At 34.8% G+C, this 25,781-nt stretch overlaps 1 protein-coding gene across 1 annotated transcript in view; it reads right to left on the bottom strand.

The window, feature by feature from the left end:
• Positions 1-20,240, bottom strand: part of LOC140159370 (prolyl 4-hydroxylase subunit alpha-1-like) — a 75,842-nt gene extending 55,602 nt beyond the window's left edge. The window contains 1 exon segment of the mRNA XM_072182820.1: positions 20,043-20,240. The gene's annotated coding sequence lies outside the window, so the exon portion shown is untranslated.
• Between the last annotated feature and the right edge of the window lie 5,541 nt (positions 20,241-25,781).

Genomic DNA, 25,781 nt, shown 5'->3' on the forward strand with positions numbered 1-25,781 from the left:
AAAAAACATGTTTCACGTCCGGGTTTTTGAAAAAAAAAAGGAGGAAGAGGGGGCTTTTTATTTTTTATTTTTTATCACAAAATAGGTGTAAATACCCATAATTAGAGCTGTTTTAGCGTATACAATAATGCCTGGAAAAAGGGGGAGGCCTCTTTTTATTTGTTGTTCTGAGAGATAGGCCCCCTCTAACTATCACAAAACCTTATAAAAGAGTTTCTTGTATATTAGCAAGGCTATAGAAAGCATCTCTACTTCCTAGACATATTATTTGAAAGTTATAACTGAATTTCAAAAAATAAAAATAAAATTGAAGAAACCTCAAAAAAAGAAGCGGGAGGGGACGTGAAACATGTTTTATTTTTTATTTGGCCTAATCCACAGGAACTAGTCATACCACTAGTCATGCTTGTGGTTTTTAAGAAGTATTCAACATAGGCCTACATGTATACTTAGGCCTACATAAAAGCAGTCTTGATTGCAAGATTAATAATAGCTTTATAATAATCCCCATGTTTTCAACTTCAAAGCAACACAAAGAGCCAATATAGGCAAATGGATACAGTAATCATATTTGCAATCGATTTCTCAGTTATTCTGAAAGAACTGATATGACATTTGACAGAAAATAACCATTGTTTGTTTGTTTGTTTTGGGTTTGTTTGTTTTTTTGCTTTTTAATTCTTGTTTTTTTGCCAAATACTTGCAAGACATCTTTGAATTTTTAGCTTTTGTTCAATAAGCCCAATCGGCATTGGAAGTTTGCAATGCATTGTGGGACAGTTTTTGCAGTTTTAGGACACTTTGTCCTTTGACCTTTGGGGAAAATTGCTGTAATTATTAATAATTTATTTATTATTGTCATAATGTTATCATTAAAAATATTTAAATAATTAATTCTTTTAATAATAATGTTTTTTAAGTTTGTTTTTATTCTAGTAACAAGTTTTAAATTATATTTTGTACGCACAAAACCCGAATTTTCCAGATAGGTCAAAGGGCAAAGTGTCCTAAAAAAACCGGAAGTTACAATAGCGATTTGGCTTATCACCTAAACTACGTACTAGGCCTACATGTGTACTACATGTACACTCTGCTCTCTGCTCAGCAAGTTTTCAAAAACATTTACAATACTACAATTTTGATATTAAATGTTCTTTTTATAGTGCTTTAAATAACATCTTGAAACTTAAAGAGAGAGCCAACACTGCAAACTCCTTCAACCTGGCCTGCTGCATATTTTGATATAAATTGCCAATTTCAAATTTTATGTCTCCAAAAGATAAAATATTTTAAATCAGAATCTCAATTCATGTGGATCAGAATTTTTTACATTTTTGTATATTCTCATTTTTGAAGACAGTGCCCAATATTTGTTTTTGTTGCAGCTGCCCAATGGGTATTACTACTTGCAGTAAAATCCAACAAATTTGGGATGCATTTTGCATCAGTGAACTCAGCCATGCAGTAAAGTGCGCTATAAAAACGTTAATATTTTGTAGTCAAGTGTGTGTGCATTCGTGTTGAGCATGTTAAGTATGAGGTTTATGGTACTGAGATGAGATGCAAAAGCCCCGGGCAAAAAAGCTCCCATTGAAACACTGTACAAAATTCTATTCTTACACATTTTATAAAATTACAGATTGACCAGGTGCAAGTTTTCTCATCAGTTTTATTTTTGAGTTGATATAAATGCCGTCCTATTTTTTTGTATTTTCACACCAACAATATAAAATGAGAGGAAATGTATCCATAATAATATTCTAGCAATTGTGGTTGTGAGAGTTATTGGATAAAATCATGTGGGTGTGTATTCCAGTCACTATTTCTAGTCTGAGTTGACAAACTTGTAGAGCCTTACACGTTATTTTTTCACTTTCTTTTCATTTCAATTTAGGGGTAATTGAACAAACAATTAATCCATTAGTTGATTGTATTTTAATACTGAAAGTGGATGTTATTAATATTGTGAGACTGACTTTATCAATATTGCAAGTGCATTATCTATTCATGATTTTCATCTCTGATTTGGTACAGTGACAATAACAGATATAGTTGTGCTATTTTCACACTATCTTTTCACAGAACTGAAGAAATCTATGTAAATAACAGGCTGTAGTTGTTTACAACTTCAATTTCAAGAATGACCTGACATAACTCTTTTTAAAGAATTATTCTAAAATGTTCAATGTGATTCTTGTACATTTATCCTAGTTATGAAATTTGACACTTAATTGCCTCACCATGGCATCTCCACCTTAAAATGGAATGGCATGGAAAGGAATGGCATGGAAAGGAAAGGAATGGAATGGAATGGAATGGAATGGAATGGAATGGAATGGAATGGAATGGAATGGAGAGGAAAGGAATGGAATGGAATGGAATGGAATGGAATGGAAAGGAGAGGAGAGGAGAGGAGAGGAATGGAATGGAATGGAATGGAATGGAATGGAATGGAAAGGAATGGAAAGGAGAGGAAAGGAATGGAATGGAATGGAATGGAATGGAATGGAAAGGAGAGGAGAGGAGAGGAGAGGAATGGAATGGAATGGAATGGAATGGAATGGAATGGAATGGAATGGAATGGAATGGAATGGAATGGAATGGAAAGGAGAGGAGAGGAATGGAATGGAATGGAATGGAATGGAATGGAATGGAATGGAAAGGAGAGGAGAGGAATGGAATGGAATGGAATGGAATGGAATGGAATGGAATGAATGAATGAATGTTGACAGACTGACTGACTGACTTAAATCTCACCAAGTTCTCCTGTTTAACCATGAAAATGTAGCAAATGTTGATTATAACAATTTTAAAGGAGTATTTCGTGATCCTAGCATTCTCTTTTGATGACATTTTCAGTAGATATCCACGAAAAAAGCTTATTTCCAAAATTTCAGTTGATTCCGATTTTTGCGTTTGTGAGTTATGCATGATTATGTGTATTACACTGCTCCATAGACAATGTGTGTTGTAATTTCGTTCTGGTGCACCAGAACGAAATTCAAATTTAGCGATATTTTTGCTAAACGAATTAATCTGCAAGAAATATTTGGTACATAAACATTATGTAGCCAGAGGTATCCAGTGGTGTAAAAATCTCAACTTTTTTGGGAAAAGTGGGGGATGAGGCTGTGGATCACGAAATGCCCTTTAAGCTAGAACACTTGGTGGTTGTTATCATCTGAATGCGAGATTCACAGATATAGTGTTAGAAATTGAGTCAACCTTGATCTGAAGTTGATCATTTTAATTACAATTCTGATCAATTAAATTGATGACAAAGGATATGACTTTGAATGGCAATGATGATGATGAGTCCATCACCATGACGATGATATAAAGTGTGACAGTCATCTAAAGCCTATTCAGCAATTTTCTATATGCACCACTAAATGATCACTCATTGTATCCTGATTTAAAATTACATATCATAGGTCATGTGTCTTATGGTGGGACCACAAAATACCTGGTGGCGTTACATTTTTCTCTCCCCTTTCTGATTTAACTTGTTGTCACAGAGCTATTCTTGGTTGCATCAAGTTTGGGCTCATTATACAGCTTGATAAATTCTAATTTTCAAATATGTTTCACAATTTGGAATTCAAATTGGTTTAATTAGTGAAAAATATTAAAATGTTAACGAAGGTAAACCTGGTGGATAAGTCAGGTAGAGGATAAGTGGTAGAGGAGTATGTACAGTCTCTATGGCAAATGCTTTGAAGACATGATATCTTTTTGAATTTTAATTATATCATTTTCAAATTGTGCGCTATACATGCAAATCATACCTCAAATGAAAGCTTGTTTATTCATTATTCATATTCAGCTATTAATTTTATCTAATCGTGTTTACAAGTATTCACTGAGAACTGCAAGTCACAAGAACCACAATTTTTTCCTATTCACTTACACACAAGTGCCAAAATTTTCAGTAACAACATGCGTTTTGGCTTTCAATTGTTGTATCTTGAGAATTATACACCCTAAGATAGGAAAAGTATACATTTTTGGAAAGCTTTTTACCCCAGGAATCTAAATATGCAGTTAAAATAAATGTAGGATACACTCTAAAGAAAATATTTTCAAAAATGTAATCAACATTTTGTGCATGAAGTTACGATATTTTCGCACCCTGTATCACCACTTTGGTCAATCATAACATAGCAAAAGTATACATTTTATTAAAGCTCATAGTGTGGCCTGTCACAAAATTAGATTTCATTTGAAGTATTCCATTATCAGTAGCAAATGCAATAAATAATCCATTTACTAGTAAAATTAATTTTTTTCATGATATCACCATATATTTTCTTACGCACCCTGTATACCAACTTCAATTTTGCATAGTTGGATTCTTTGGAACATAAGCTTTCCAAAAATGTATAGTTTTGCTGGTGTGAGATGTATAGTTTTAGATATGTATCAATTTTAGTGAAAAGGAAGACAAATGATCAAAATCAGTGCTTGTAACGCAAATGTGCCCCACCATATGACACATGACCCATATCTATTGCATAAAATATGTTAATTTAATGGCCAAATTACCGTGTTTATTACCAATACCAAACTATATTATTGCTCCACCATGCAGAATTCTACAGTATTGTTGTGCGATTAGAAAAAAAATGGAAATAATTCTTTTATTTTATCTACATGCTTGCCATTTGTCTGCTTCAGTAGCACATCTACATTGCATACTGGTTCCAAAAATACAAAAAGCTGAAATTTGATGAATTTTAAGGGTGTATAGCTTAAGTTAGAGCTACATGTGGTTACCAGTCAATACAGTATAGCCAGGACTACCTCCTCCACATTAAAATGTGGAGGTTTCCACTCCCATTGACCCACTCATCGCTTGCGCTGATTGAGCTACACGCTCACAATTTACGGGACACCCTGATCAGAGGGAAATAAGCTAGTTCTATCTCACAGGAGAAACACTATATAGCCTGCCAACCAAATGAGATTTCACAAATTTGATTATAAATCTTTTTACCCATTCAAGAAATCTTCTTCCACATGATTAAGGCCAAGATTAATCATATCCAACAAAATGTCAGATTTACCTAACTCACAAAATATTTTATAACATGATTTGTAAATTTAACAAATAAAATATGCCATCAGCTCAAAAATGTGACGTGTCATGTCAAAAGGAGACACTTTTGGGCAGGATCATAAATGGAGAAATAGCCAAAAATCTGCCCGCAGGTGATTTTTTCACAATTTGGGTTTGTTGCGAATTTGTGATGTTATTCACGTTTAAAATATTGTCTGATAGTATCAGACCGGGATATAACTGGCATCTTGTATTTTCTGAGACATTTTTCAAGGTAATTCCTATTGTCAACATTGTCAACAATATTTTTAAAGGCCGATATCTCAATTTCCAATTTTATAGTACCATAACTTGCGAATTCAATATCTTCGCTAGGAATGTCCGATTTCATTGGGGAAAACGGCGATGTAGAGCAAAATATCTCTGTATTTAAAATATGTAAAAACCTCATAATTGATAACCTGCCCAAAAGTGTCTCCTTTTGACATGACACGTCACAAATGTCTTCACTATTTTCCCATCTTTAATTGAAATTCCAATACATTTTTAAATATAACTTAAGCATTAAAATAAATGAATGCCCGCTAATTTGTCCAAATCAATTTAAAAATAAATCATGATAATCCTATACATAGAGATAGAATGTGATTACTGATATATTGGCCAACAGATGTTTTATAAGTGCATACTTTATTAAATTTCTTTTATGAGATGGCCTATGCATGATGATAAATTGATAATCACAAAATAAATTTACGACTTTATGACTTAAAGGGGACAAACCTAAATGGTTGATGATGTCCTATTTCCAAAAGCGCTTTCATTGAGAAGATGTGATGACCCTCTGCCTCTCTCTCTCTCCCGGGATAAGCGTGACCTGCCTGTTTAAAATTCCAACCAGAAAGATCAACTTTGACCAATATTTTGACTAGTTTTTTTACTATGTGTAAAATAGACATTCTGACTTCCTGGCTCCTGCCCCCTTACGAGAAAAGACTTTAAAATCAATAGGACGCAGTGGTGCAAAATTACCATAAAAAATGGAAATTTGGTGTTTGGGGAAATAGTTCTGACTAGGGGCATTTCCCCTTATACCACCCCCCCGTGGGGCCGCCACTGATAGGACGTCATTGAACTCTTGGTTTGTTCCCTTACATACATGAAATCATGCGAGTGTGGATCACTCTGTTGATATGATACTTGTTTACAGCTTGAAAACATGAACATGTATATGATTTTAATATAGGGGGGCCCTAAATGTTAACAGTGGTGGCACTATAATATTTTTCAGGGGTCAAGGGAAATGGGGGGGGGGGGGAATAGTTCAATCAGGGCTGGTAATGTTCGAAAATTTGGAATAAGAATACCGTATTTCGTCAAATAGTCGCCCCTCCCCTCAAATAAATGCCCCCCCCCCAACACTTTTTTCAACCAAGATGTTTCAAAAATGCTGATATTTCCATGCTAACCTGTGCAGTAAGCTTACCAAGTTGCCCACATGGTCGATAATAGCGTCAATAATTGGCGAAAATCTGGATTGGAAATCCGGATGTGAACAAGAAGTCAGTGTTTCTAGATCATAGTTCATCATTTTAGCGCGAGTTTTAAGTTCTAAAATTGACCTTGAATAAATGCCCCCCCCCCCCTTGGGAAAATGCAACTCCCCCGGGGGCATTACGGTAGTGAGATTTCAGTGAACTTTTTCTGTTCTGAATTGGAAGGTGTGGATAGGAAACCAAGTTTTTTATGGGGTTAAATTCCTCATGTCCCACTCCCCCTAGCAACTGCCAACACTATGGACCACAATGACCTCATCCCAATGGCATAGTTCAATAACCTCAATTAAACACTCATGGTGCAAAATTTGACCTCAACTTGAAGAGTATGAGCATGTTGTGGATCCTGATCGAATGAATGTAAATCCAGGGCATCAGTTGTCTATATTTGTTCAGCTACAAATTTGTATCATAAGTACAAAATGTGTACCGTACCGTGGGTACCGTACAATAATCACTATGATGAATGTAGCCTAATCTATTGACATGTTTGAAATTACCAACATGTGCGGTCGTATAAATGCATTTCAATTTTATTACTATTTTATTATCACCAAATTGGGCCCAAGTAATTTGCACCATCTGACAAACATGTAAGCATGTATCTATACATGCAGCTGATATGTAATTGCAATTTTGCAATAATCACTTCATGAATACATATCGAGGCTTTATTCATTATTAAAACGTTCTGTATCAGCTGGCCACATACAATGCAGGCTCTAATAGGATATCCAGAAAGGAATCCAGTAAGTTTAGAGAAAGTGAAAATTATAGTTTTACCAGGAAGGAAGGAAGCAGTGGCGAAGCGTGGGTCATCCGATTGGGGGCACCGGTCTGATTGGGGGGGGCACCGGGTCTGATTGGGGGGGGACACAAGCCATTTTTCGCCATTTTCCTATGGTTTTTTTTTTATAATTTCAGATTGATTGTTTTACCTTCATGTATTTTTTAGGGTTCTGGTATACATGACTACAAATAGTACATGTAGGCCTACTATGAGCACTCATCACCACAATGCCTCAAATGGTAATCATGGTTACAGATGGTTTACCAGTGGTTGCCAATGCTCCCTCCTGTGCCCTATAAATATCCCTGGGGTCACCATACAGGTCAACTATTCCCTTGGTTTATTTTCGCACGTAGCCCATGTAACAACACACTTTAAGATCAAATTACATGATTTTCATTTATTCCATAAATTATAGAATTTAACAAGATAACATGATAAAAACTGCATGGATGGATATTGGGAGAACATGAAGAATGATGTAGGCCTACATCATTTTCTCATACAACCAAGGAGTTATACATACATCCATATAATTCACACACCCCACACATTCTATTCTGAATTTTACAGATATTTGGTACATGCATGGTACATATACAATGTAATTTTATAACAATGTTTTGACGAACATAACATTGGCATATATGGCATTTGTGTACACACAATGCTACTACACAAGTACATTACTTGGTTTTTTTTCCTGATGATTCTTTTGGAAAATGATCAGAGTACATTTTATTTTAAGGTTCTTTTTAAAATATAATAGGAGTATTTCATGATCCTAGCATCCTCTTTTTATGACATTTTTCAGTAGATCAACAAAAAAGCTAATTCCCAAAATTCAGTTGATTCTGATTTTGCATAAATTTGCAAGCATGATGTAGTACACTGCTTCATAGGCCAATGCTGTAATTTCATTCTGGTCAAACTTGACGATATTTTTGCAATAACAAATTAATCTGCAAGAATTTTTTTGTACATAAACATATCCAGTGGTATAAAAATCTTTTTATGAGGAAAGGGGGGGGTGAGACTGTGATCACGAAATGCCCTTTTAATAGAATACTACAAAAAAAGATTCATATTGATATTTAAATCAATTATCTTGTTTTAAATCTTTAAAATGAATTCCTAGAGATATCAAATCAAAATTAAAATCAAGAGGTATAATACCAGAAAATATTATTCCAGAAAGACAATGTGGCCAGACAAGATCCCCCAACACAACAACAAATCGAGCCTTTATATAGTGCCCTGCAAATTTCAATATTATTTTACAATGTGCAGAGTCAAGGATATTCATCAAAACCACATTTAATACATGTCACACCTTCACATACTGTATTCAGCTGGATGTAAAATATTAGATATGCCACTGGAAACTAATCCTCTTTTCGAGATGGAAAATGTCAAACAACCCTGCACACATGCATTTTCTTTAACAATGTTGCAAAGTATCATCACTCAGTCAGCTACATGAAGTTGTGAACAAATTGTAAACCTGCATCTTTTTTCTGACAACAAAACCTTTGTGAATTGAGATTTGATGTCGGTGAGATTGGATTTTCGGGTAAGTTTTAGAGTGCATTAGATTTAGTCAACAACACATATTCTTTGTTAACAACTAACAAGGATTGTAGACTTTGTTTGTAAAAACATATTTAAAATTTGTATTGTGTAATGAATATAAATAATATAAAAATGAAACATGAATGAATGAAGCAACTGAATGAAAGAATGAAAACATAATGAATGAAAACATTTATATCTTTAATACTTTTTTAATTTAGGGGCTGCTTCAGGAAATAAATCACCGTTGTAATTTAAATTTTGTGGGCTTCTTTCTGGATTTCGGGGGCTAATTACCCTAAATCCCCATTTACTTTGAGCCACAAGCCTCAAAATAATTTCCTTTCAGGGGCTACATGTACTTTCTATTAAAAATCGCCCCTCATAATATCAAGGGCTATTTTAATCGGCATTTTCGGGGGGAAATCACCATTAGCCCCATCTATTTTGAGCACTGCAATTTACAATGTACAATGAAACATTATGAATACTGTACATTATCTGTACATTAATATATCGGTATGACTGAATTAAATCAATATCAAGAGTATCCATAAGTTGCAGCAAGGATACAAAAATGCAACTCAAGTTTTGATTGGGTAATGGTCAAGGTGCCACTGAGAATCTGGAAGAGAACACATCACAAGTCAAATTTACAACTTTTATAAAGCGCCTTTCCAAAACAGTTACAAAGCGCTGGTAAGCAAAACACAAAAGATTATTACAATAAACATTTTAAAGCAATGTTTATACAATGGTGATACAATATTGGGACCAATGCCATCTCTGTTAAAAATGTTCAAACTTTTCCCCAAATGTTTGGAAATTACAAAATTGGCCCACAAATGGGGTTATGAGAGTCCTTTTACAATGGATAAATTAGACCTAAGACTTGAATAACAGAACACTGTACTGTATGTATATAGTTTTTGCATGCATGTAGGGCCTACACAGTATATTGTGCACATGAAGAGACTTTACTTTCCAAAGGTAAGCCCACAAATTTACAGTTTTGACTTGTCTTCATGTGTAGCAAGCTTGCAAACAAAACAGAACAGAACAAAACAAAACAATTGTAAAACTTTATGCGGGTCAAACATGAAATTATAGACTTGTATTCAAGAACAAGGTCATTCCATGCAACAGCTCAGTGAACTGTAAAAAATGCAAGCCATTTACAAATTGATCTTTTTTTGAATTTTGTTCAATTTGTTCAAACCTGAATTTTTGACATTACCATATTTGTTCCATTAGGGCTATTTCATTATAAATGACAACATTGAGTCCCAAAAGGGGTCAAAATTCAAACTCATTTATTTCATGCAAATTCATTATCATTTCAAAGTTCAGATGGTGTGTCAATAATTCTCAAAATATTAGAGCGTCAAACCCTCAGGAACCATTAAAAAAATTAAATTGAATTTTTGCTGTGTAAAACATAGCTGCCGTCTGGAGGGACATTTTTTAAACAATTTAATACACAACTTTGAAAGAGTATATGTAACCAACATTGGGTTCATACTTATTCATATTTAGTCTGTAATAATTGTTGTATGTTCCTTTACACTTCAGTGTCTTAAATATGCCAGTTTCAATATAAAACAATTAGTAAATTGATACTAATCCAGATAAATGGTGCAAAATTACTACATATTTTAAGGATAAACTTTATCTTCACATGAAAAATTCATGAAATAGTCATTTTGTCCTGCCCAATAGCTACACTGATGCATAAGTGAGTATTCTCGTCAATCTGTTGTACTAGTCATGGAAAACCTAAAATAAAAGACCCTCCTGTGTCATTTGTTCTGGATAGGACACATTTTTTAACACATAATAAAGCATACTTTAACTTTAGAAATAGCTGCATCAATATTATTGCATCAATATTATTGCATAAAAGATCCCCAGCATTTAAAATCCACTACAAACAGGGTTAATATTCTGGTTAAATTAGGAATATTGCAAATTTTAGCTAACCGAAGTTCAATGCAGAATAATATCATATGTGTTCTCAACAACTGGACAATAATTTGAACACTAAAGTGGTTTGTAAGCATAATTTGCAATAAAATGCAAAAAATTTCTTGTGGGTTTGGCTCTTTGAAATTTTTATTTTTAGTTTGTTTACCAATTCATGGAAATGACATAATTGTGCTGGAGAGGACATTTGTTAAATTGCAAACAGAATCGTGGATACAGGCTTGCAAAATGCAACAAATACCAAATCATGTGCCACCTTGGTAGAAGGAAGACCACTCTTCCTCTACAAATTTCACATTCTATGATATAATCCTTCTTATTTCAACAATTAGTAATTAACTTCAGTTCTGGAGAGGACAAATTTTTAAAGCGGAACTCTGGTATCAAGAACAAGTGGTCTACTGTATGTAAAATAAATGAATTCCTCAATCAGTGCCCTGTCCCATCAATTGGTAATATAACACAGATTATACAGGTAGGGTAAGGGTTTATATTTCCTCTTTAATGTTAACAAAAATGGAGGCATGAATTGGAGAGGACACTCATTTTTTTTTTTTTTTCAAAATGCCAATTTTGCAAGAATCTACGGAATTTTAACATTTTTGCACCAATTTTCACCATTCAACTTGCATGTATTCCACACATATCATATTTTCATTGCAACAAGCACATTGCCATAGAATGTACCTAATTTTTCAAAGAATTTATTCAGAATACATGGGCAAAATGAAATGGGACTCCAAAATTGGGTTAAAAATGTACCTTTTGGCAATTTTTTATACAAAAAATAGACAGAATTCTGTAAAAATGCTCATGTAGCTTGTAGTTTGTGGCATACTTAGAATTAAGTTAATAACACTGCATTATCACCCTAATTATATCAACCAGATATGATAAAAGCCATTTTTGTGAACGTGTCATTTATAATGAAATAGCCCATTAATCGCCCAGGGCGATGAACAAAATCGTTTGGGTGGGCGCTCATTTTTTACATTATTTTTTAAGCCGAAAAAAAAGGCACAAAATATTCATCATCATCAGTGTGTCATATGTTTCAGACCACGAATCAGATTTGCATGGGCAGTTAAATCAACTGATATCACAGTTTGCTTGTTGTAAACGTCACTGCGTAGGCGCTTATAGAGCCAAGGGCAGTTAATGGAACGAATGCGGTACAACTTACACTTACCATGCTTACTGTCAATTTTCTATATGTGTTGTGTCAATGTGCATACATGTATATATGCGCATACTGCGAAGAATTTAAGCTCCGACATAGACAACCTTAGGGACCGACTGCTCTTTAAGTACATTGCACTGTGGTTGGTTTAATTTTTTCAAGTTGTGCATAGATGACATGACAATATATATGTCGCACACTTAAATGGGACGCACTCGTTGCTTACATTAAACATGTTGTGGGCCTCCGACTCCGAGAATACATCTAGATGGGAACAGTAATTGTATGTAATCAGCCAAATGTGTTGCGTTTGTAAACATTTGTAAATTGAATGAAAACAAATCAATTATGAATTAATTGTAATTTTACAACATTGAATTGCCCATAGTGATTTACAGTTAAAGCAGCCAATAGACATTTATTTTTTATGTGGAACTAACCTACTTAAAAGTAGATTACCGTATTCGTCCGAGTATAGTCCCACGTTCGAGTATAATCCCACCCCCCATTTTTCGAAAAATTTCAGAAATTGTAAAAAAAAAAAAACTTTCTTTTTCTTTTTTTTTTAAGTTTATTTTTTTCGGTTTTGGAGTGTCCCTGGACCTAGACCTATATGCTAGGATCATTCATGGTTGACCTAAAAAATAAAAAAAAATTTCAAGATATTTTGTATTTTTAATATGAAAATTGATAATTTGTATTCATGTCATACTCTATTAAGGGATCTAAAATGAGCGTTTATTGCGTTTCGATAGTATTTTTTGTGGGACATGAGAGCACCTCAGACCTATCGAATTGCATTCTGAATAAGAAGCATGTCTTTCTGATATCAAATAATTTTCATTTTTGAAAATCACAATATAATACAAATTTTATGACAAATTATAAAAATTGATATTTTTCAAATTTTTGATATATAACAGTCCTCGAAGTAAATTATATAAATCTAATGATATATTCTTAAAGTGTATGTAGCAGGGAGGAAAAGCCGACAGTCAATTGAAAATTTTGACCTTTCATATTGAAGATATGGATTTTTTCCCAAAAGACCTAATTTTTTTTTGGTGTTTTGGGAAAAAATCCATATCTTCAATACGAAAAGGTCAAAATTTTCAATTGATCATCGGCTTTTCATCCCACCTACATACACTTTAAGTATAAATCATCAGATTTATAAAGTTTACTTCAAGTACTGTTAAATATCAAAAATATCAATTTTTAATGATTTGCCATAAAATGTGCATTAAATTGCGAATTTCAAAAATCAAAATTATTTGATATCAGAATGACATTCTTCGTATTCAGAATGCAATTCGATATGTCTGATGTGCTCTAATGTCCCAAAATAAATACTGTCCAAACGCTCATACCCCAGCCCTTAATGATTTCAAAATGCATTGAATTTTTTTTTTTTTTTTTTTTTTTTGAAATTGAGTATAATCCCACCCCCAATTGTGAAAAATTTTCACATAAAAAACGGGTGGGATTATACTCGGACCAATACGGTAGTTAGTTCATGGTCTTTTTTAAAATTTCATGGGCAGGGACTGCCTTTTTAAAAGCAATCGCTCTCTTCTGCTCTCCTTAAATCTGATAGGTAGTAGACTAGAGTGATTTTTAGCTCTCCTTAGTTAACCATTCTTTCCTTACATTCTATTGTAATTTATGCTCTAAACAGCTCTCCTTGAAGGTGCCAGAAGAGCTATTTAATGCTCTCCTGCAAATTCCTTACATTCTATATTGTAAATGCTCTAAACAGCCCTCCTTGAAGGTGCCAGAAGAGCTATAATGCTCTCCTGCAAATTCCTTACATTCTATTGTAAATGCTCTAAACAGCTCTCCTTGAAGGTGCCAGAAGAGCTATGCTTTCCTGCAAATTCGAAGAGACAGTCCCTGCATGGGGGTGATTTAAATATCAAATTTTCAATTAGGGGTTAAAAATTTGAAAACAAACAAAAACAAGGGGGAAGGAGCTTCATTTAAGGGGGTCATAGGCTTATTTGAGAGGTTGCTGAACACCTGAAGACATAGTCCCACACTTCTGCACTTTTTAATCAATGTTTTCTAGTATAATTTTATCTTTCAAATATAAGTACACAATCTAAACTGCTATACTATTTGGCAAATTTTTGGTCTGTCATGATTGCAAAATAACAAGAAAAACATTCCCAACACATAACACGGAAGTGAAGACAAGATGGTGACTTTTGGCGAAATTCAAAGTTTTCGAACTCGGTGTACCAACCATAGAAAATCATCCGAACAACAAGGAAAATTTATGCAAAATTTTTGTAATCAATCATGAAAATTAATATCAATCTTGATAATTTATTGAGCCGATGCATACCAAAAACAGTTAAATGGGGGTAACCCTATTGGTTTTGGATATATGGATTGTCTTTAAAATTACATAATAATATCAAATATCGCCCCATTTATGCTTCTTTGTGAAAAAACGAGAGCATTTTCAGCGTAAAGGTGAATAAATAGCCAAATCTGCAATCCAATACCTTGGTATACGTGAATTGCATTTTGGGCAGGAAAGCAACAACAACAATTCCGTTCAGTATGACGAATGCTGACAATGTTCGCCCGTATTGAGCGGAAAATATTTGTTGTTTTTTCGCACCGTTTCAGAAAAAAAAGGAAACAAAATATATTTTCCCTTGCAATATGTACATTTCAAATGAATATAAAAAAGTTTGGGTTAAAAATGGAGAGGAAAAAAAATCTTCCGATACCAGGTTTTGAACCGGGTACCTCTCGGGTAAAGCATGATGCGCTAACCAATTGAGCTATTCGACCCACTACGTCCATCGTGGAAGTTTTATAAATAAATACGGCGCACCGTCTCCTCAGCAGTTAGTGTGGTTCGCTTTTTTCACAGAATGTGTATGACGCGAAACCAAAGCTCTGTTGAGGAGACTGATGATTCGCAATTAATTCCCTGCCCAGAAATCCGAAGTAATTTTTAGTATTTACAAACTGGTAACCTGTAAAACCGCTGTGTTTCATGATTTCTCGAAATACATCGACTTGGAGCGTCAAATTTCAGGATAGTAATGAGAAAAATAGTATCTATCATGTGATACCAAAACCTCATCAACAATGAAAAAATTCGGGGGGATGATGCTGTCGACCGGGTTACGGACCTTTAAGTAGATAGGCCTACTGTAGTTAGTAAGTTATCAAGCTTTCTTCTAATGCCGACCATCCTGCCAGGTCGATGAACCCTTTTTGCAATGCAACAAAACAATGTTCTAGCCTTCATGCAAAGTGGAGAAGGCTAGAGGAATTCAGTACTAAAGGCAAAGAACAGATTCACAAAATAATTTTGGTAGTACCGTACGCTACCAGTATTAACATTTCACATAGAATTTTTTTAAAATTTTAATGCATCTGAAAACAGGGTAAATGGGCCTGTTTCAAAATGGGTCATCAACTTGCTCAATTTTGAAACTTCCTTCTAAATGAAGTTACAGTACATTTTATGTAAGATTCATATCTATCCTTTCATAAAATAACATTTTTCTTGTGAAAACTACAAAATTTCTTAATTATTTTGATGTTTTTTCACAGGTATACAAAAACGCAAGCATGTCGGACGGAATTTTTGGAAACAAATAACAGGGGCTCCTTGAGCACTTATAATTCAATTGTTTTATTTTTTTGTACTTGCACAATAAATATACACCTTACTAAGTTGATAAATATAAAAATTAAAACCATATGTCATCAACTTTAGATTTCTTGCAATTTTAGAAATGTAAACACTAAATTTTCCGTCCGACATGCATGAATTTTCCAATAAGTTTTTCCTGTAAAAAACTACTCAAAATTTTATTCATTTATTCCTGTTAAGTATCCACGAATTTAATGTAGAAAATGAATCAATAGTTGTTTTAGTCAATTACCTTTAAAAAATGGACAAATTAAGGGCTACATTTTTTCCGTCCGACATGAAAACCAGCATGTCGGATTTGAATTCTTCTAAGGGCACATTTTGCATTGCCCCCATGCAGGATAATGGCATATTTTCCACTTTAAAATGACCAGTTTCATCACATGTACTTTCCTGCAGTCTGATTGGACAAAAGTAGGATGTTCTGTACAATGTACACGATATGCAAATTAGCCTAGGATAATCTGTCATTTGTGCAGAACAAGGTGTACATGTAGCAGTTTTTCTGGCTTCTAATCTGCTCACACATGTCTGCTTACACTGTATGTGTGTGTGTTCACTGTGAAGGTTTACAAGCTCATATTTTAATTCCAATTAATGACTTTTTTACATTATTTTGTGTAATTGAAAATAGATTAGTAGTCTGTAATTTTAAATCCCAACACTTTTCATGATAACTAAGGGCCCTGATGTAGGGCCTCAAGTACATTGAAATTTGAAATTTTAGCTAACAAGTTACCGCTTCAAATACATGTGTAGGCCGACACACTCACTACACTGTACAATGTACACAGAGAAGAAAACATAAAGTGCATGCATGTCAGTTTATTATATAAATGTTGAAGAAATAAATGCCACTATAGACTAAATGACTCATAGCCAAAATAGCCACTCTGAGTGTATGGAGACTGGAGGCGGGTTTTATGGTCTCAGGTATGGCATGTTTTTGTTTGTTTTAAACATAGTTTTCGCTAAAATCTACATCGATCAGAAGCTCATTTTGCCTGATACTGGTATCTTTACAATTACACACAAAATAATGTAAAAGAAGCCAGAAAGACTGCTCATCCCACAGTGCCCTGTGCAAAGCATGTATTTGCAGTCTGCACATAATTATGTGCTACATGTACATTGTACATCTTGTTCTGCACAGATTAGGCTAATGAAAGTTGATTCTTAGTTTCCCGTCACCCGCCCGCATCGCCTTTTCAATTTGACCGAAACTTTCATTATTTTTTATAAAAAGTCAATTATCTGCAAATTGAGATGGCAATAACCAAAATTGAAACTCTCAAAATATCTGACATCCCCTGCTGATCATAATCAGCATTTTTCCTTAGTTGTAGGTAGAGGATGTAGTAAATAATGGAATTTAAGGGTTACCTCGTCATGTTTCAAGTGCCTACAAAAATTGTAAGCACTTTTAAAAAAAACCCAAATTCAGATTTTTTTTTATCTGTTACAAAATGTATGTTAGCATTAATACCTGTTTTGAGATGGTCTTTCATCAACAATATCTAGGTAATAGCCATATAAACAAAAGTTTTGACAATAATGAAATTTTCCAAAATAATGAATAATGAAATCATGACCTCATATTTCAAAAAAAAAATGTGATTGGAAACTAATCATTTCACTTCATTAGCCTTATCCTAGGCTAATTGGCATTATTGTGTACATTGTACAGAACATCCTACTTTTGTTCAATCAGACTGCAGGAAAGTACACGTGATGAAACTGGTCATTTTTAAGTGGGAAATATGCCATTATCCTGCATGGGGCCAATGCAAAATGTGCCCTTGTAAACAGTTCCGTCCGACATGCTGGTTTTCATGTAGCCCTTAATTTGTCCATTTTTTTAAAGGTAATTGACTAAAACAACTATTGATTCATTTTCTACATTAAATTCATGGATACTTCACAGGAATAAATAAATAAAATTTTGAGTAGTTTTTTACAGGAAACACTTCTTAGAAAAGAAAATTCATGCATGTCGGACGGAAAATTCAGTGTTTACATTTTTAAAATTGCAAGAAGTCTAAAGTTGATGACATATGGTTTTAATTTTTTAAATGATTAACTAAATAAGGTGTGTATTTATTGTGTAAGTACAAAAAATAAAACAATTGAAATATAAGTGCTCAAGGAGCCCTTGTTAATTGTTTCCAAAAAATCCGTCCGACATGCTTGTGTTTTTGTATACCCATGAAAAAACGTCAAAATAGTTAAGAAATCTTGTTGTTTTCATAAGAAAAAGTTTATTTTATGAAAGAATAGATATGAATCTTACATAAAATGTATTGTAACTTCATTTCTAAGAAGTAAGTTTCAAAATTAAGCAAGTTGGGGACCAATTTTCAATTCATTATCATGTCGGACGGAATCTAGCATGTCGGATGGAATTTGTCAATATTTCCATTATTACATCTTTAATAAATAGAGGTCAATACTTTTAAAGTATATACAGCATTAGTACATGACCTTATCTTTATAATGCAGGTAAAAAATATTAAATTTTGAGAAGTTGCTAAAAAAGTCAACATTTCATTCCGTCCGACATGATGCATTCCGTCCGACATGGCCCATTTTTGAGATGTTGCCGTTTCCATGACAATGATTGTTGAATAAAGATTGTATGAGAAATTTAATTTATGAATGTTCCTTTGACTATTTGGCAGGACTTTATAAGATATTGTTGTAACTTTCAATAGAATATCAATTTGAATGTCAAAAGCCTGGGAACCCCATTTCTATCGATTCCGTCCGACATGGTCACTTTTTCCCGTCCTACACGAAGCCATCAAGGATTTTTCAGACAATACTGCCATAGCATGATAGCTATGTACCATATCCATACCCATGTAAAATAAAACCAGTCCAGTACTTCTGGAACAAAAATGACAGCCATATTTGCTATCAAATTCCATCCGACATGATTACGACAATTTTGAAACAGGCCCAAATATACAAAATACAGAACAACTTTTTTATTTTGTGTTTTTGTGTATAAATTAGCACTAGGCCAGCCCAGGTTGCACAATATGAATTTTAATTTAAGTTATTACATAAAGATACAAAGAACAATAAAGTGTAGGCACAACCCACAAGCTTGACAATCTCACACTATGTACCGGTACGGTACATAATAATATGAATTATGCCTGGTTCTGGACTGATAAAACCTATGCATGTTGATGATGTCAAAGACTGGTAGTGCTTTGATCCAAAAGTCTATCCTCAATCCAGACGATGGATTGAGGATAGAATGTGGTGCAATTCAAAACGCATCAGAATCAGTGAAGCATGACACCAAAGCAATGGAAATTTGGAAGTAAACAACACGATCATGACGGGTATGGCCCCCGAAAAAGTTGCTCAAAATGACACATTGGCGAATTGTTAGCATGGCATGGTTAATCTCTTAAAAATTAGCAAACTTTGTCATCAAAATAAATTTTGGTACCGGTAACATTAAACTTCAAAAAGAATTGTTTTCTATGTTTCAAATTGGCGATGATTGAGTAACTGAACATGTGCACACACTAGCTCTATCCAGTCCGAATAATCGATCAGTCCCAGAACAAAATTTTAATTTCTGACATGATTGCGTCTGAACTTTTTCCATGTATGAAATCTTGATGGCAAATTGGACAAAAGAAGCACATGGTTCTACTTGACAGCTTTTTAATCCCTATTCATGTTATGTGAATCACGCTATTGTGATTTGTGGACCATCCTTCTGATACTTGAGTGTTTGGACAAGCGGAACGGTCTTTTGTCTACCTCTCTGTTTGTAAACAGACGAGGAGGTCAAAAATTGTCATCCTCGCCGAATAGGAAAGACAGCGACTCACAGCGTAATAGTACGGCACTACTCTATCCACACAGTAGCTATCGTGTCGTCATGGTTAGTAGTAGATAATTATAGCATGATCGATTTTTCGATTAAACCAGCTCAGCTCAGCTCAGCTACTGATTTGGGACAATGATAATAAACATGATAAATGACATAAATAAGCTTAAATTTCATACGCATAAGATCATAATGTGGCGACTGGCATGGTAAATGGAATACATAACATGAGCCATGATCATGATGATGTTATCATGTTATTTAGATCTACATTGTACATGTCTGATCATCTGATGTAGACTAGACTGTACAAGAAAGATCATGAGATATTTTGGTATAAATGGTAGAAAGATTGCACAGCACTTACCGTACACAATCATGCAATGCACAGCAGGCCAGATAAAGAGTGCACACAAGAATAGCAGGTCACCAGTCTAGTAAATGATTATTGCACACCAAAGTACTGCTGACAATGTAGAAATTATGTCTATTCTAGCCACGCTTACAATGGTTTTGCCAAGAAACTTCCACGAGCTGCACTCGCTGCTGTGATAACTTTCCGACGTGTAACCAGAGAGTTGATATTCTTGAGAGGGCACTCTATTCACGTGGTTTCTTTTCCAACGCTAAAAGATCACGAATTTTGGTGGTTTGCAAATGAAAAGTGTCCGCACTATCGATTGATTACGTAACTGTTATGAATAATGTATTAGGTTTTCAATGCAATCGCCTCGACCCATCAATACATATTATCTGTATTTATCAAAGTACTCTGAATAGCAATCTGGTGAGTTCACTGAACTACGCCCTAATACTGATGGAGTTTTAATGGCGTTTAATGGCGCTAATCCTCTCCATACACAGATGAACAAATACAATAGGAGAAGGTCAACACATATGACCTCCTATATGACATGTTATATGAGATGTACAACAACCTGAATATCATAAAGATCAGTGTTCGTTTGTGCATATGAACTGCATATTTACAATACTAAATATTAGTCGTTATATATTATGCCAAATATTGGTATTATGACAACACGGTATATGCATTGTATATAAAACAACTAATAGATCCTGTTATCATGGCGTCAGGTCATTGGTTCATCATATCCCGTATGTTTCTTAAAATTCATTCATATTTGAGACAAATTTCTGTGCCCATTTTATAGGCGTACAGGTGGATCCGGTTTTTTTGGTCATTTTCATTTCTTTTTGATGAAAGAATTAAGGTTTTCCACTGCACGGAGGCCACTATGTGATACTAATTTAATGCTATATTTATAAATTGAATACGTGTTCCCGATTGGCTCTATAGCGATTTCACAGAAAAGGTATTTCTAGTACAATGCAGCGTCGGACTCTAGCTGAGAGCGTAGTAGCCTAAGTCATGGACTCCAAGAAAGGCTCTCCATACACAAATGAACAAACACAAAGGAAGGTAGTCTCCTCCGTGACCAGCTTGATTTCGATGGAGCGAAAAAAAATTGGCTGCAGAGGAGACGGGTAATTTTGCCATGCAAATGAGGTGAGTGTCATCCCCCTGGTGTAACTTCCGTAGATCCCAACATAGCCAACAATCGAAAAGTGTCAATTTACAATCAATTATTTACATTAGCCACAACATAAAGCAGCTATTTGTTCTATGTAACAACGTGGGTGAAATTTTAACTGATACCATTATTCTGTACGCTGACTTATAGGGTATTCAAAAATAGCTGCTGCATGAACTGAAAAATGTAAACAAGGTTGCCGGCTTATTTATTGACGGTTTCTCTGCGTGCTATATCGAAAATCGATAAAAGGGGTCGAAAAATCGTCACCTCGAAATTTATTGATGATGACTAAAAGGAAAAGTAATTCCACCGCCCTCATGTCTATGAGTAGGCTTATGACAAAACATTTGTTGGTTTCATAAACTTCACGCATATTTTCACGATTTGAACAAGTTTTAAATCTGTGAAATTGAAAAGAGGCCCGGGAAAAGAGGAAACATTTGAATCATTTTTGATGCCCGGGCTTTGACTTTTCAACATGGAGTTTCCCTCCAGCATCCAAAATTGAGAATTGCAAAATATTCAATTATTTGATTTTCATGTGATATTTTCTCTGTTAAATATAAACATTTTAATAACATTAATTTGCTCATTTTCTCTGCTTTGATCATCATAAAGTGATGCTGAACAAACAAAGAACACCATTATTATCAATGTATATTAAAAATAATCAACCATAAATCTGCAGTGCTAAAATGTACTGTTGATTGGGCCACTCATTTCAAAATAAAGAAAATAATAAGTAATTAATAATTAAAAGTTACATCGTGCCTTTCTTAAAATCTTGAACAGTAAACTAAGAATTTAATGTGAAGGGCCTGGTCCAATCTAGGGAAGTAGGCCTATAGGAACAAACCAAAAGTTAGATGACATTCTATAAACTAGGGCCTCTTATAAATTAGCAGTGGCGTGCGCAAAGGGGGGGGGGCCAGGCCCCCCACTCTTGTTGGTCATTCAGGGGATTCGGGGGGCGTCAACATTGCTCCTAATCAGACTCCATTCGGGAATTGAACAACAGGCACCCCCCCCTTTCAATGTGCTGCGCACGCCACTGTCAAGGGACTGTGAAATAATTCCCCCGCCCCTAAAAGGACAAAACATTTGATACTTCACACATCATAAAAATTTTGAAGTTTTGACAAATTTAACCTGTGTGAAATCGGAAAAGAGGAAACATTTGGATACCCACCCAAAGTTGTCCCTTTTCAAAATCATATTTGATACCTATCCAACTTCTTACTCTCTTGGCCGATTGAAATATTTCAATCTTTTGACGATTGATGATAGGAATCAATCTAAATAGATTGAAAAATAGATTGAAATGGCTTTTTGGTTTGACTCTAACTCTTTTTGTAGACTGATTTCACTATCCACGGAGTATATGTGAACTGATCATGAAGGTAGTAGAGATCTACCTTCATGAACTGATTCAGGGACTTAAAATCTTATAAAACCTCGATTTTTTTTGCCACGTATTTCTTAAATTGCCCGATTGAATATTCAATTGAATTTTCAATCAAAAGGAGTGGTTCTCAATCTTTTAGCAATTAAAATTGGGGCAAATCTTTTTCGATTGAATTTTCAGTAGAAATGATTGATTTTCATTGTTTTCAATCTTTGGCCGTCCCAAATTAGGGACAAATCCTTTCCAGATGAAAAAAGGATTGAAAATATTCACTCTAAAAAGTTTTAACTCTCATTCCAAACATATGCAACACATGCCATTTGGCAGTACATTAGGAGTATAAACACATGATTGGATAGTGAAATCAGTCTACAAAAAGAGTTAGAGTCAAACCAAAAAAAACATTTCAATCTATTTTTCAATCTATTTAGATTGATTCCTATCATCAATCGTTAAAAGATTGAAATATTTCAATCGGCCAATATAAGTGAACATTATTATTACCTAGGTGGGTTTACACCCACCTAGGTATTCTTTTTTAGTCCATTCCTTCCGCTGGCAACAGAGACTCAGAGAGGGTTAAAGTATGAAACCCAAGTTGATGTCATGAAAAATGGTTTTGCCTTTGTTTACTAGAGGCTGTTCCTCTGTGGTAATAGTGTGTGTTAGAACCTGTGAGGGTTAATATTGTGGGCAGTCTCCGTGGGACTTACAAAGAAAGTTTAGTAAAACCATAAATAACTGATGGCACCTCTGGGATAGCTGCTATGAGGAAAGTGGAATTTGTTTTTGTAATTCTTTAACATGTCTAACATCTGATGTTTGTTTGCAGCAGCTATTATCATGATGATGCTCAAATTGTTGAGCCGATTCAAGTGATTTAATGCTTGTGGGTGACAGTTTGGAATTATGTGCTGTGGTCCAGCTTTCTGAAAATAAGGACAAAATAACTTGTTGCAAGTATTTGTTCTTTGCTGTAGCTACTTCAATAGCTTTTCAGTCAGTGCCCCAAACATTTGTAGATTGGTTTTTGATTTGGTTTCTAAAATTTAAAGATGTCTTTTCCAAAATTGCACATATTTGCTAACAAATCGCGGCTTTGCAGCAATTGCAGGCATACTTGTAGTATGTCTTTTTGAATTTGTACTCATTTTGTGGGACAGGGACAAATAGCATAATTTTGAGGTTTACTAAATACTTGCTAGCCCAGCCAGGGTACAATGACATGAACGATCTAGACCCAGGGTCTTTGATGTGAAAATAATGGCATATCCAGTGGAGTAGTTTTCACTTGGAAAATGTGTTTATACCCTCTATATCACTGAATCATGAAAAAATAATAATACAAATTCATGTAGGCCTATACAAAATGTCCCAATTGAAAAATCGTGTACAGATAGGCCTAATACTGATATCAGAGACATGGCACACTAATTACCTAGGTGGGTTTACACAAACCTAGGTATTAGAATCAGTCGTGTTGTACTTCCGCTGGCAACAGAGACTCACCTATCATGGCCCAGTTCTTGAACCCCAATATATTTGTATATTCATTGAATAACCTTTGACAAAAAAAAAAAAAAAAAAACTCATACTCTGTAACAAATTCAAAATGCTATGTCACTTGCACATATAATATAATCATGGAAGTATACTATATAGTGAGCATGGTCAGAACAGAGATCAAAAGTAGAATCAGACTTGCAGCTGGAAGTTGATTCCCAATTGGGTAATAAAACCACCCCTTGCTGCAACCCAGTCACAACTCTAATTTCACTGACCTCCAAGCAGGTGATGTCAGCCACTTACTCCGATTTCACCATTCAGAAGTTCACTGGCGGTTGTCATGGTTGTTGTGGATATTATAATAATGTGCAGATGATGAGCATTGATCATGTTGATTATTACCTAGCTGGGGATTTACAACCCCCCCACCGAGCTAGGTACTGTTTTGCTATTCGATCTTTCTTACCTATCTGGGGGGTTTACAACCCCCCGAGCTAGGTACTGTTTTGCTATCCAATCTTTCTTTTTTCTTCTTCTTTCTGACAATAACTTCAAATTGCTTCTCCTCCTACATGTAATTGAGGTCAAAGGTCATTAAGAGGGCATTTCCGGTATTTAACCAAATACCTTCAAACTGCTTCTTCTGTCACATATTATATATAGTACAATGATGTCATTTGCATGCATCGGCTATACCACACGCCTATAACTTGCATACAGAATTGGGGTCAAAGGTCATTAAGGGGGTAAAATCTTACAATTGTATTATCTGGATATCTGTAAGGGGTATGGGGCTCAAAGTCGGTGACGACAAATCTCATGACCAGGGGGACGTTTTGCAGGGGTCAGGGCAAAGGTCATGCAGATGTGAAATTTTAGAAATGCATTTCCTGTACATCTGTAAGGAGTACGGCGCTCAAACTTGGTGACAACAAACTTAATGATCAGGGGAACATTTTGGGTCAAAGGTTATCTGGGGTTAAATCTTAGAATTCACTTTCTGGATACCTGCAAGGGGTATGGGGCTCAAATTCAGTGACAACAAATCTCATGATCAGGGAACATTTTGCAGGGGTCAGGTCAAAGGTCGTATAGAGGTCAAATCTTAAAATGTCTTTTCTGGACATCTGTAAGGGTACAGGACTCAAACTCGGTGACAACAAACTTGATGACCACGGAAACATTTTTGAACATTTTGCAGGGGTCAGGTCAAAGGTCATCTGGGGTCAAATTTTAAAATTGCATTTTCTGGACATCCGTAAGGAGAAAGGGACTCAAACTCGGCGACAACAAACAACATGACCAGGGGAAAATTTTTGGAAAATTTTGCAGGGGTCAGATACCTCCACAACACCAACACGCCCCACCTAGGTTTGTGGTCTATGACCATCATTTGCCTCTAGTTATTATTTTATTCCCATCCAAAAGTTGTGCCAGATTAGAGCACCCGAATCCAGAAGAAGAACTTGCAACAGCTTGCAAAGTCGAAATGGAAAGTCAAACAGTGTGATCAGGCCTTTAAAATACAACTAGGCCTATTATTATAGAGGGGGCACTCTTGCCAACTTTGTCGATCAGGCCAGGCCTAGGCTGAATTTAGAGTTTTATCGGCTTCCTTAAATTAGAGAACATCCAT

Source organism: Amphiura filiformis, chromosome 8 (assembly GCF_039555335.1).
Source record: "Amphiura filiformis chromosome 8, Afil_fr2py, whole genome shotgun sequence".
In the NCBI taxonomy this organism is placed as follows: Eukaryota; Metazoa; Echinodermata; class Ophiuroidea; order Amphilepidida; family Amphiuridae; genus Amphiura; species Amphiura filiformis.